The following is a 13940-nucleotide window of genomic DNA, read 5'->3' as shown; positions in this document are numbered from 1 at the left end:
TAACAAATTAAATAAAGCCCTTGGACAGTATCTAGAACATACATGCTCTATAAGTTGCTATATAAAAGCAGAGAAATTCAGAACTATGGCTTGATTTGCTTTTATTTATTCATGACTGTATTTGTCCTGTAGATCACTGTGTCAGGGATTTAAATTGGTTCACATCGACTATATTTGATATGTTCATCTAGACAATGAATCTTTTCAGTTAAGGCTCCCATAATGAAGTACCACAAATTGGCTGGCATAAAATAAAATAAGTTTATTCTCTGACAGTGCTGGAGTCCAGAAGTTCACAATCAGGGGGTTAGTAGGGCCACGCTCCTCCTGAAACTTGTAAGGAATCTTTCCTTGCCTTTTCCTAGCTTCTGGTTGTTTGTTGGCAATATTTGGCATTTCCTGGATTGTAGATGCATGGTTCCAATCCTCTGTCTTCATATGGCATTCTCCCTCTGTCTCTTCTCCTATAAGTATACCTGCCATATTGGATTAGGGCCCTATCATGTTCCAGTATGACCTATGACCTATTTTAAACTTACGTTTGCAGCAAACCTATTTCCAAATAAGGTCACCTTCTGAGGTACAGGAGTCAGGACTTCAACATATATCTTTTGCAGAGACATAATTGAACCCATAATGGCATTTTTATATGAATTTTAATAACTTTAGATAGCCGTATGTTCTTGATTTTGCCACAGTCCCCACCACTCCATATTGTATCACACCTAACTTGCCTGATTTATTCACATGACTGCTTTCCATTTGCTCTACACCATGATTATTAACAGACAATTGGATCAGAAAAAGAGAAACAGCTTTATTAAAATGTCATATTCAAAACTGGATTATATTTCACATACCTAGAAATTTCCATGCATCTATACTTGAATGCTGTTAAGAATACCAGATTTCAAACATTTTCTTTTCAAGGGCATGAGCTTTAGAGTCTAATTGGGGTCAGAATGCAGCTCCACTACTCACAAGCAATGAGTCTAAACTAAGCTTGTTTAATCATCTACAAAATGAAGGAATTAACATCAATCATATAGAATTGATTTACAAAATGAAGAAAATAACATTCATCAAGGTGAAGCATTATAGTTCTTGGAACTTAGTAGGTTCTCAAAATGGTAGCACAGCAATAGCAGCAGTAGGAGTAATAAGAATGGCAGTTATTCTTAAGTAGGTATTACTATCAACGTGGGCAAAGTATTGCTTTAACCATGCATTCTGTTGGTTAATTCTATTCATTGCTTATTCATCTTTCTTGCTGATTGCATGTTTAATTTTCTATCTTTTTATAAGAAGGCAAGTCCTTAACACTTAGCCATCCTTGTACCACAGGGTCTCTCACCTGCTGTTGGCACGGATTGACCCTGTCTGTGCCTAGTGACATCACTACACCACTTGAAATTATCCCATATATTTTTATATTCAGCTATATCTTCTGCATGCTTTTAGCATTCAGACTTCATGTATCCTTGGGTCTATGTTTGCATTATTTGTTCACCCATAGAGAAGAAAGCCAAAGAAAGATTAATTCATAAAAAATGAATGATTGTTGAAACTCTTCAAAGCCTTGATTTACTGCATAATTAGTAGACAACACTAGAAAACAGAATATCTTTCTGCCTGTGAATTGAGTAAATTGATTAATTCATTAATTACGTATGATAACTCCATAGATAACATAATTGTACCACTGGTTAACAAAACACAGCAAAAGAATCAAGCATGTTTTCAACATGGTCAAAAATTTAATTTACAATATTGGATCTCTCTCTTAGAATCCTAATTAAAGATCTCAGAAGAGCCATGTATAGTCTAAACACATTTCTGGAAGGAGACTTGTATTACTTACAAAGTATGCTACAATTAACAACAATCCCTTTTTTTTTTCCTCCCAGAATTTCATCTCAACAAGAAATCACCCATTCATTCACTCATTGAACAAATGTTACTGAGCATACAGGATACAACAGTGAAAAATTCAGACAAAAATCTCATCCCTCATGGAGCATACATTTGAGCACTGTTCTGTTCACTATGGTGAACACTAAGCACATGTGACTGTTTACCCTTTAAATTATTTAAAACTAAAAATTCAGCTCCTCATTTTGACTAAGTAAATTTCACGTGGTCAGTAACCATATGTGGCTAGTAGTTATCATATTTGACAGCACGGCAGAACTTTTCCAACATTGCAGGAAGTTCTCTCAAACAGCATTATTCTAGAGAGTGGAGACAGAGAAAAAAATTAATTAAGTAAAGAAGATACTTTTAGACCATGATAAAAACTCTGACAGAAACAAAGAGGGAAATGTGATAGAGACCATTTGGGGACTGGGATAGACATCTCTAATGAGAACACATTTTAACTAAAACTTAAAGAATTCAACTATGTGAAAAGCTGTCAAAGCAAAGGATCAGCACGTGCAAAGGCTTCGGGGCATGAATGAACCAGATGTATTTGAGGAAAAGAAAAGGGGTCAATGTGAAATGTAAATGCAAGGAAGAAATAGAGTTGAGTACAGAATCTTTTGAAATTAAGCTGAGTACAGAAACTTTTCAGAAATAGGTCCAGAAGCTGCAATGGAACAGGGTCTCTAGAGAGGACTTCTTTTATAATGGGAGAAAGAAGAGCACGCTTGCATGCTTAGGAAGCTGATGCAGTAGGCAGGGAAACAATGATGGATCTAGGAAAAAGAGGGAAAGATCTTAAGAAAGTAACACCGTAGATATACAGAGCATAAATAAAAAGGGTTTGTCTTCTATCATACTAGAAAAAAAAGCAGAAAATGTGGGTGGAGATGCAGATAGGTTTGTAGATTAAGTGGCTGGATTGGAAGATAAGAGAGTTCCGGTAATATTGTTTGTGGCTTCACAACTAAGTTGTTTTAAAAAATTCTTGAAGCCACAGTTATAAGATGCAATGTAGTAAGTAATTTTTCATCATCTTGGGCTGGGAAGGAACCATTTCAGTGTCCTCTGAGGTCATTAGCTGAAGACTGTACTAGACAGAAGTTTGGAGTTAGACCTGGTATCAAATCTTCACTTCATCAGTTATGATGTATGTGCCTTTGAGCAAGTTATTTAAATTCTCCCAGCCTCTGCCTCTTCATTTGTAAAATTGCAATGATCAAATATTTAGTCCATTAAGGTTCTGGATAATACATAATAAGCAATATACATATAAAGTACATTTGAAAAGACAAGCAAAGAAAATACAAAAGCAGCAATCAGAGATGGAAGAATAGGAGAGGCACACTATTATTAATGTCTAGGGAGGAGAGAATTTCTAGAATAACAGGGGTCCATAGACTCACATGATATAAAATAATGAAAGGAGATTCAAGCTGAGGGAAGGCTGCTGCATTGACTCATGAAAATGCCACTGATAATCTTCAACGTAATAGTTTCTGTGAAAAGGTAGTCACCAAAATCAGAATGTATGGGCTTTTTATATAAGTAAGCAGTGAGGAAACAGACAGATACTATAGAGTTTGGTTAAGTAAGGAGAAATAGATACTATTAATACTAATACAAGAGCAAAGCTGGAACAAGAGAAGGCCCTCTTCTGGTATGAAGGAAATGGAGCTGTGCTTTAGGCAGACAAGGAGTTATGCTAAGGGAGAGAAGATGCAGGAGAAAGTGCCCATGTTAACAAAGAGCAAAGTATGTCAAGGACACCATAGAGCTGGGACTTTGGAAAAGCAAATGAATTTCTGTCTTATAGATGGAAGAAAAGGAGAGGTTGAAAGCTGAAGGAACCAGATTGGTATGACCTCTCAGTAGAGAAGAAGCAAAAGAGTAGAATACCAAATGAAAGCTTTCAGCTTTGCACAGTGGCAGTATCACAGCCAATGAGGTTTATCTGAGGTGCAATTATTGCTAATTGAAAACTTTTCCCAATACCTTGTCATGACGACTTGAAATATGGTCAGCACGGCAATTTTTGGTCTCTATGGAAGCTGAATTTAAAAAAAAAAAAAGAATACCAAATGAAAATCAGAGTTACTAGGAAATCAGAAAAGTGAAATGAACAGGTTTAAGGGCATCGGATTTGGGTAGACTGAGAAGTCTTCAAAATTAGGATTTACCTGTCTGGAAGAAGGAATTTGCCAATAGCCTAACAGGAGTCACCCTTCTTGGCTTCCAAGACAAAAAAACGGCAACTTTTAAAAAGAATTATTCTTTTTTCACGATCTGTTATCAAATAGGTTCCATTAGCGTAGATCAGGTCTCTCCTTCCTAGATTGCAAAGGAGTTTCTGATCCATCATTACAAGCTACTTCTACGTTCATTCTGTCACTCTGATTAGATTTCTTTAGATAGTCCCAAACCCTTGAGTCACAAACTTGTAGATACTCTTACAGTTGGCTAATCAAATGTACCATGAGTGGAACTTATTCATTGACTTTTCAATAGAAAACCTTAGTCTGTTGCTTCTATAAAGATCACTAACAGGACATAGCTAAAAATCAACCAATTCACAGATTGATGTAACAGGTGCTCATACTGGAATAAACTGCTCCTCAGAGTCCTCATCTTATTCTCTCTCTCTCTTTCTCTCTCTCTCTCCATTGTCTGTACCCCACAGAAGGCCTGAGCTGTACAATGGAAATGATCATAAGACAAGTGCTCTCCACCATGGCCTCCAAGCACATACACCATTTCATTAATCAGCTGGTATTCCTAAAACCTCCAGGTTGTAAAAGGAGTCTATTTATGAAATATCTGGCTATGGCATATAATAAACAATGCCAGAGTGAACTGAAAACAGACTAATTTAATAAGCAATTCCTTTCCCCTATGCTGTTTAAATTTACATAATCAACTGGCTATAATATTTAGCATACTTTTAATGTTTCTCATTTGTTTACACTACAATTCTGTGCTTCAGACTTCTCTCCATTCACCAAAATATTGATTGGTCTACTAAGGGTACAGAACAGCAAATATTCCACTGGTAATCATTACGTGAATATGAAGGAAGTGAGAAGTGGAGCTACTGTATTTTTCTTGTTAATTACAAACCTAATATTCTATTAAAATGTATGAGATGACAAAATCTCAACAAACTCTTTAAAGCTATTACTAGCAGATAAAGTATTCTACCAAAGTATTAATATTAGCATCATTAAAATAGTTTTATCAAGTGTGCGTTTATCTCCAGATTGGAAACAATAGCAGCCTGAAGGTGAGAAATGCCCTTGAGTATTGTGGTATGAAAACCAACAGCAGTTTTAGAGTCACATAAAATCTTCTTGTGGCTTCACAACTAAAGAAAAAAAATCTTGAAGCCACAGTTACAAGATGTAATAGAGTAAATGAGTCCATTTTTCATCACCTTGGGCTCTGAGAAGAAAACATGGCAGAGTTATATCGATAAGGGAAGAGCTCAGATATTAAAATACATTAACTTTACTTTAATTGATTTAAACAGATCCAGAGCTTTCTTAATGCACATGATGTTATTTCTGCATTAGTGGACAAAATAGATCTGCGTTAGATTGCAAAGCTCCATCTCTATCTCTGTCTGTATGGAGAGTAAAACCTCTCAATTTTTTAGTCTCTCTTAAAAAACAAAACAATACAGGAAACCATACATATTTATTAGCTCTAGCTAAATAATTTCTTTCTTTATCTTCTCCTTGAAATGCCTTTTGGTAGCATCAATACAGTGTTCTCCTATAGCTCAGAAAGCTATAATCAGGGAACAATAACAATAGATAGACAAAGTCTCTTCTATACACCATAAGAATAAAACCTTTTCTTAGATCTCTCCAAATCTCTAACTGAAATAGTTTATCCTATCAGTTTCTTCCTCTCTATTATTCTCTTTGTTTCTTAGCACAGTTTGAAAAATGTCAGATGAATGATGAAGGCTAGAACCAACTAGGAAGGCTCACCAGACATGACATCCAATCTCACATTCATAGATGAGGAAACGGAAGGTCAAAGAAGAAAAGTGACATCACAGAGCTTGTTTATGACATAAACCCTTGATCTCCTTTATGATATTTGAAATATTTGTATGGGGTCCAAAACAGAAGGTGAAAAGTGTAAGTATAGGCTTCCATTTCAACCCAGCCCTTTTAAATTTATAACGTTTTAATTTTTGGTCAAAAATCTATAACAATCCTTTGTTGTGATAGGAGAAGAATGTGAGAAATGTGTGCATGTTTATCTAGCAGTCAAATTAAATGATGAAGCTTCCTCTTTGTTTTTGGTTCATAGAAAATATTTTCTTCTAGAGTCTCTGCAGACTGGAGTCCTGCTTTTAATCTTGGGTTTACTAAAGCACTAATCAGGGCCATAAAAAAGTTAGAAACATATGTTGATTCTCAGGAAGGTAAAGTCCAAGGTGATGTAGAAAATACGCTGCCACCCCCCCTCCCACTTTCAGCATCCCACTGCACATACAAGGATCAGCAAATGAAAGAAGAATCCATGTTAGCACACTCTGCAGAAGCCGAAACTCTGTATTTCTTTAATAATCCTAAAACAAATGCTATTGAATGGACTGATTCAAGTGCTTTGTTTATTTTATGGAAATATTTCCAAAGAAAGCCTTTCTGTGTGGTGCCTTGAAAAGGCTGTTATAAAAGTATGTTAATTATATGCTGAAAGTTGAAAGTATCATTGAGCAAGAGTACTTGCTGGATAAAATACCAATATACTATCACATAGATCTACTAATTTCAGCTAGTTCTGATCCTAGATATCCAGCTGGGATCTGGAATTATTTTGCAATTATTTAGCTGAGTATAAATATTTAGAGACAGTTTTTGCTAACAAATCTTGCCTCTAGGAGCCAGGCCCATAACAATATTCTTGGCACTAGCTTTCCACACATAAATCAAGGATCTAACTTCACACCTTCTCTATTTCACTTTTACTATTTTGTGTAGTACCATCACTCCTTTTTAAATTTCTGGTCTCTTTTTGCAGTATCCTGTAGAACAGAAATCTGGCCGACCTCATGGGGACTGTACTGAGAGTCTGAAAAGTTGCTCAAGAGAAACAGGTTGGGTTCTTTTTGAATATTCCGTTTTGGATTTGTAAAATTTATGAGAGTTTGGGATTTCCTGGGCCTGGGATCTCACTTTTATAAAATGTGTTCCTATTAAGCATTCTCTCTTTCTTTTGTGTGTGTGTGTGTCTATGCACACATGTGCACAAGTGTGTGCTCCTGATCCATGATATGGAAGGCTATGAAAAACACTAGGATATTTCTCAACCTGCAGAAGATTCCCCTGCTTTGAATAACTGACCAAATGTTAACATGAAATCAAGTGTTTGAAGCAAGATATATCCTTTGGTGCAGTGGGGTAGGTTCTCCTATATCATGTGGTCTTTGAACACTATGACTCCTATTAACTTTTATCCTTTGAAAACATAATTCCTCTTAGGAAACAAGCAGTTTGCTGATTTTCCAACTCTCCGCTGAAATTTAATTGGGAGCGTCATTGACAGTAGCACTCCAGCTGAGTTCTCTATATATGGTAAATAAATCATGTGAACAACAGTACCCAATTTCACATTAATTGTTTGGAAATCTCCACAACATCAAACATTTTGTTAAAATTCTAGAAAGAAATAAGTGTGGCTCTTTTGTTGTTGTCGTCGTTGTTTTGCTTCGGAGTGATTTGTTCTAAATACAGCTTAACAGGCAGATGACTGGTTTGTGACTAGAGTATCTTTTCTGAGATGAAAAAGCAATACAAATGCTTCCCAAAAGGATGCCAACTAGGCTCAGAACAACACAGGGACTGTGGAATGGGTGCACCTGGGGAAATCCTTATCACAAATTGGATTGACAGGGAGGACTCAGTGCCTTTCCTAGCACATGTGCCTCTGAAAAGCTGAAAGGGAATCACAATGCTTTAGGAACGAGATCTGGGAATTGTCTAAATATGAGAGCTTCAAATTGCTCAGGCATTAAGAGAATAAAAACATGAAATGCAAATATTGCAGGAATAAAGGGGAGAAGATATGGCACAAAACTCATAATCATTGAGAAATGGGAGCAGAAACTGAAGCCATACTCCGGCACTGGATTTAGGGAGATCGCTTGTTCCTTGTGAAGGGCATCCTTCACTTGCTTTCATCCCTCCTTTCACAGCTGACTTCTGCCTACCATGCCTGAAGAGAAAGGGCAAATGGGGATTCCTTCAGAAATCAGTTGAGCATAACAGAGAAAAATCTATTTAGACCTTTGTTGGTCAAGATCTTTCTCACTTGTGAAGAAAATTACCAGACTACAAAAATAGGTGAAAGCCAAGCTATAGTTGTCTGCAAGAGTCACTATGAGGATTAGAAATTAAGGGCTCTGATTTTTTATGTGATGCCCTCTTGGCTCTTCTAGAAAGTTAGGATGCCAATGCCTCCATTACTGCAAGGGATTAAATAGTATAAAGTAAAACGATGAACATTATTCTACAAAACTTACCCAGAAATGTTGATATGTTGTCATATTTCTATATGGTTCCTTAAACTCTAATTCTATTTTCATTTAGAGTCCACTTTGCAGGTAAGACCATGGGAAATTTTGCTCACATTTTTGTTTTTTTAAGATGGAATCCAAAATCTCTGCTTTAATGGGTTTCTATCCAATCAATCATGCTCCCCAAAATAAAATAATACACTTATTTTATTGTGATGAGCCCACTCATGTAAGCTATGAGCAGGGCACTGGCATGAAGGTACTGAGTTTTAAAGTTATATGAGTCCTCAGACGTTATTTACCATGAAGACTTCAGGAAATAAGAATACCTGACCCCACTGAGGTAAAGGAATGGACTGAAAATCGTAAAAGCAATTTTAAGCTGAAGGGAAGAAAGAGAAGCCTAGATTCTCCCAACATTACTTTTTACACTCCATGCTCTCAGGGTTGAAGCAGGCTTGAGATTTTGCATAGCTTGGTGCCAATGGAAACTTAAATGTTGGGGTATTAGCATGAAAAATTAATCCTGTTGACTCTTCTCAACAGAAAATAAGAGGAGCTTGTTCATAAAATGAACAACGTGAGATCAGGGAGTTTCCCCAAAGTATTAGCTCCTATATTTTCTCTTCCTCCTAACTCAATATAGCATATTAAATAGTCTTAGGAAGGGGCAAAATGTTCCTTTGACAGACCTGTGTTTTATACATTTATGAGCATGAGAGAGCAGGAGGCAGGAGAATGGAATCAGGAGGTTAAACTCTGCCCAGGGTTTTTAGGAAGCATGAGCCACCTCATTACCCTTTATTGAGACCTAGACTGTTGCTTTCTAGAATGGAAGCAACTCTAGCCCACTGTATTGCTGATTTGACTTCCTTTCTTTATAATGGTATAACCTATAAATCCCACAGAACTCTTTCCAAGGGGCTCCTTCTGCACACAGTGAACACAGTGCCTTCTGGGCTACCATGCTGCACACAAAAAAAGGAATACGCTATTCTTATTAAGAGTGAGGACTCTGCTACCCGTTATACCTGAATTGGCTCTAGAGTAAGTTGCTGAAGTTTTCTAAACCTCAGTTGCCTAATATGTAACATGGAGCTACTGGTATCTCCAAAGGTGATTAAGAATATTGAATGAGACAGTGTATGTAGCAAAATCTGAAAAAATGCCTGTTTTATAATAAAGTTGCAATAATGCTTGCTATTGGTGTTATTATTATTAAAAGATGCTCAACAATATTTCTGGAATAGTTTCATGACCAAACAGGGAACAACTGAAAGTGTTTTTCCTTAAAAGCTTAACTTATGTTTCCACCCATGGCTCCATAAACATTTGTATATCCCCTAAGGTTCTAATGTTGTACCTGCAGCTGGCCCTTAAGTGAGATGGGCTCCTACCCTGGAATTCTTTGTCTTTTTGCTGGAAGCTAAAAATGTAAAGGCTCAGATATGCTAGTGATCCCTGGAAGAGGAAAGCAAAAACAGTAATACTAATTAGTAGCTACCAGAGCTGTTCAGCATGGCAATAAGCTGTGAATTTATGGTTTTGTTAAGAGTCAGGATACATTTGAAATCTTTTATATAATATTAGATATGAAAATACACACCATCTGGACCTCTTGCTGGTAGCCTTGAAATGTCTACATCTCACAGGAATCAAACCCATTTTACCTGCTAGGGAATAAAACACCTGTTTCACATATTACTTCACACTGGGTGATGAACATTTCCACTATCTCCAGCCAGAAAGAAAAAAATGAAACTGTGGTTTCACATTGTTTAGTAGATTTTAAAAAGCTAGCAGGGCTGGGGGCTGTTTTACTGTCTCATTGTAATAAGGCTCTGCAAATTGCCCCTGTAACAACCCCTAATAATTTGGGGGAGTTCTCTGCAGCCCTGGTTACTATCAATAAAATGCATTTTCCTCTCATTATAAATCTGCTTATGAAAACACTTAGTGAGATGAGCCAACTGCATCTTGGCTGCTGGTTGTATCTTGTAATGGATGGTCCCAAAGCGGATAGAGGGCTGTAATTCATTGGAGGAACTCTGCTGATGACATAAAATAGTTGAACAGTTTATGAATAGTCCTAGAATCTTGAAAGAGAATGAGGCTTTGCATTCTTTCCTAGGACATCTATTGTTATTCTATAGATATCATTCTGCAAACTTGGGGAAGTGGGGGCGGTGGCAGGGGAGCTTCCTTAGAATGTCTTTCCCTTTCACTTGCCATAAATCCTTTTGTTCCTCAGCTGAAACCAGACTGCCTTGGTAGGAAATCAGGTTGCTTTTTTTCTTTAATATAATCACACTATTATTGTCTCTCTTGACAATGCCACAATAATTCCTTAATATTTTCAAATATCTAATCAGTGTTCAACTTTCAGTTGTCTCACGATTTTTAAAGTTTATTTGTTTGAGTCACGATCCAAATAAGATCTGTATTACTATTTCTTTGAAATGTATTTCCTGCCATCTATTCCTTGTATAACCATTTGTCTTACAAAGTTTCCAACAGTCTGGATTTTGCTGATTGCATCCCTGTGGTGCCATTTAACATGTTCTTGTGTCCTCTGTATTTTTGTGTATTAAGATAAGATATAGTATACACAGTATATTCTGTATGTTAAACACTTGATTGAATTCAGGTTAATTTCTTTGGCAAGAGAGTTTGGCAGTATTTCTTCTCCTACCAGGAGGCATGTATTATCTGACAGCTTGTGTTCTTGTCTTATCACAGTCATTAATGATCAATATTGATATTCATTAGTTCATTCACTGAAGAAGCATTGCTATTTTAGTCCTATCACACCTTCCCCATGTATTAACTGTAATAAGAAGAAACTTTTTCATGATCCACTTTTGGTTACTTAGTGAAGCGTTTCATATAAGAACGGGAGACAAATATATTATTTTTCCTCCTTCTATATCAATTTCTAAATAGCGATGTGGTTTTCTAGCCTGCCCAAAATTACCTATTTTCTAAGGTATCATTATAAACTCATGAATTTTAACATATTTGAAATGTTTCAATCAATTGAAGTTTTACACATTTTAATTTTTTTATTGAAGAGGAGATTTTTTGACATGGCTCTAGTGAACTTTAGTAACTTCCTTACAGTCGGCTACAAGATGTTCCAGACTCATTTTGTACATATGCTGCCTCAAACCTGGAGTCGACAATTTGTTAAAGATGTCCAGGCTCCTCTCGGTGGGAAATGGTATTTGGATACTATCATCTGGACACTAGGATGAATCACTGTTAACTGAGTTAGTCAGTTTCTATACTTTTTCAGTGGAAAAAGCTCAGTGATATATACCTATACCATTAATTAGTGGTAGTAATGCTTTTGATTCTAATTCAAGACCACGAAATTTTCATATAAGCTCTTCAATCTCAAATGTGTATCTCCTCTTTCCCTTGCCAAGAACCCAGTTCTCAACAATGACAACAGCAATGATAGAACTGGAACATCCCAGAATTATTCAGCTGCTTTATCACATGGTATATGCACAGCAGGGTCAGAATAGCAATACCTACTCTACCAATGACAATATGATTACTGAAAATAGTTTATGATTTTTAAATTTTATTTTTGTACATAAGATACATCACATTAGAAATGTCAAATTACAGAGTTTTAATACAAAATGGAATTGTTTCCCTCTGCCATTATGCCACCAACTGTAAATTCATTAGGTCCATTTGTTTCTTTTTATTTTCTTTCTTTTTTCTTTTTTTTCTGAGATGGAGTCTCTCTCTGTCATCCAGGCTGGAGGGGAGTGGCATGACCTTGGCTCACTGCAACCTCCGCCTCCTGGTTTCAAGCACTTCTCCTGCCTTAGCTTCCCGAGTAGCTGGGACTACAGGTGTGTGCCACCATGCCCAGCTAATTTTTTGTATTTTTAGTAGAGATGGGTTTTACTGTGTTAACCAGGATGGTCTCGATATCCTGACCTTGTGATCCACCTTCCTCGGCCTCCCAAAGTGCTGGAATTGCAGGCATGAGCCACTTTTTTTTTTTTTTTTTTTGAGACAAAGTCTCAGTCTGTCAGCTAAGCTGGAATGCAGTGGCACCATATCAGTTTGATGAAACCTCTGTCTCCTGGGCTCAAGACATCCTTCCACCTCAGCCTCTCAAGTAGCTGGGACTACAGGCATGCGCCACTATGCATATATATATATATATATATATATATATTTGTGTGTGTGTGTGTGTGTGTAGACACGGGGAGTTTACCATGTTGCACAGACTGGTCTCAAACTCCTGAGTTCAAGCAATCAGCATGACTCAGCCTTGCAAAGTGCTGGGATTACATGCATGAGCCATCGCATATGGCCTCATTTTCTCTTTCTAAAAATTACTTCTTAAATTTTGACTTTATCTTGTCATTGTGTAAAGTATTTACGTGATGTGAAAATCAAATCTACAAATAAGGCAAATTAAAGTCTGGCATCTATTTCTATCCTCTAGTCCCGCCCTTTTCCTGTAAACCACAGGTAACTTTTTAAAATTACTTTCTCCAAAGATTATTATATAGTTTAAAAAAAATCAAATTATAGCTTAACTGTTGCATAGTTTATTTCTTAAATATAAGTAGATATATTTTATATCTATCTCTAAATAGATATATCCTTTTAGCTAAACAGTAGTTTGCTATATGAATTTTTATCCACTTTGCTTTTCTGACTTCAGGTACAACTTGAAAATCTTGCAGTGGCATACAAAGGAATTTCTTATTTCTTTTAACTGTATAATACCCCATTCTACAGCTACACTATAGTTTATTCAATCAGTCTCGTATGGTTAACTATTTGGGTTGATTTTGGACCTTTGTTTTTAAAAATAGTTCTGTAATGAATATCTTAATGCATATATTTTTTTCATAGTTATATCAGGTACCTAGCTGAACTAGATACCTAGAAATGAAATCACTGGTTCAAAGAATAAATGGGCATTTACTCTTTACCCAGCAATTTTTGCCAAATTCCCTTCCTGTAGATATCATACTATTTTGGACTCCCAGAGACAATACAAGAGAGTAAGGCTCTGTTTTCATGGCCAACATCTTCCTTGCTGGGTAGAGTAAACAATTGGTATTTTACCTTATTCCCTTTATTTCAGGAACATGATAAAAGGGAAGTCATGTCTTTAAGTGATATTTGTGGAAAAAGTCTTTCAATATAGCAAAAATTGAGAGAGATTTCTAATGATCTCTTGCTCTACTCGTTAGTCAAGAAGTAGACTATGAAACTTACACAAAAAAAGCCACCAACTTATGAAAATGGTCACATTCCTTATTCCTTTATTGTCTGTTGACTCAATCAACAGACATTATTTCTTCCTTTTAATTCTTTCTTCATTTGATTTTAAATGGTGTGGCCCCCTCTGTGTCCTGTTAATCATCAGAATGAGTTAGCGTTATGGCAGTTTAATTTGTCAATTTTTTCTTACATAGTTAGTTATTTTTGTGTTTTATTTAGGAAATAT

General features: G+C 36.3%; 2 long non-coding RNA genes and 1 other non-coding gene across 4 annotated transcripts in view; 2 read left to right on the top strand and 1 right to left on the bottom strand.

Moving 5' to 3' along the window:
• Positions 1 to 247: 247 nt before the first annotated feature.
• Positions 248 to 5952, bottom strand: LOC103788867 (uncharacterized). 2 transcript variants are annotated; one of them, XR_013528798.1, is made up of 3 exons: positions 5913 to 5952; positions 3916 to 3971; positions 248 to 2231 (listed from the first exon to the last, which is right to left on the bottom strand). It is a non-coding gene; the product is annotated as an uncharacterized LOC103788867 (long non-coding RNA). The 2 variants fall into 2 exon arrangements; XR_008477300.2 differs by lacking the exon at positions 5913 to 5952 and adding an exon at positions 4101 to 4425.
• Positions 3835 to 3971, top strand: LOC118149094 (U4 spliceosomal RNA). Its single transcript, XR_004736250.2, has one exon. It is a non-coding gene; the product is annotated as a U4 spliceosomal RNA (small nuclear RNA).
• Positions 5953 to 6694: 742 nt separating the features above from the next.
• The window catches only part of LOC118148953 (uncharacterized), a 37717-nt gene continuing 30471 nt past the window's right edge, over positions 6695 to 13940 (top strand). Inside the window, exon 1 of the long non-coding RNA XR_004736073.3 lies at positions 6695 to 7030. This is a non-coding gene — a long non-coding RNA (uncharacterized LOC118148953). The remainder of the gene's footprint in view (positions 7031 to 13940) is intronic.

This window comes from Callithrix jacchus, chromosome 17, assembly GCF_049354715.1.
Source record: "Callithrix jacchus isolate 240 chromosome 17, calJac240_pri, whole genome shotgun sequence".
Classification (NCBI taxonomy): domain Eukaryota; kingdom Metazoa; phylum Chordata; class Mammalia; order Primates; family Cebidae; genus Callithrix; species Callithrix jacchus.
The sequence above is the reverse complement of the archived record's forward strand: the minus strand, read 5'-3'. Positions and strand labels throughout refer to the sequence as shown.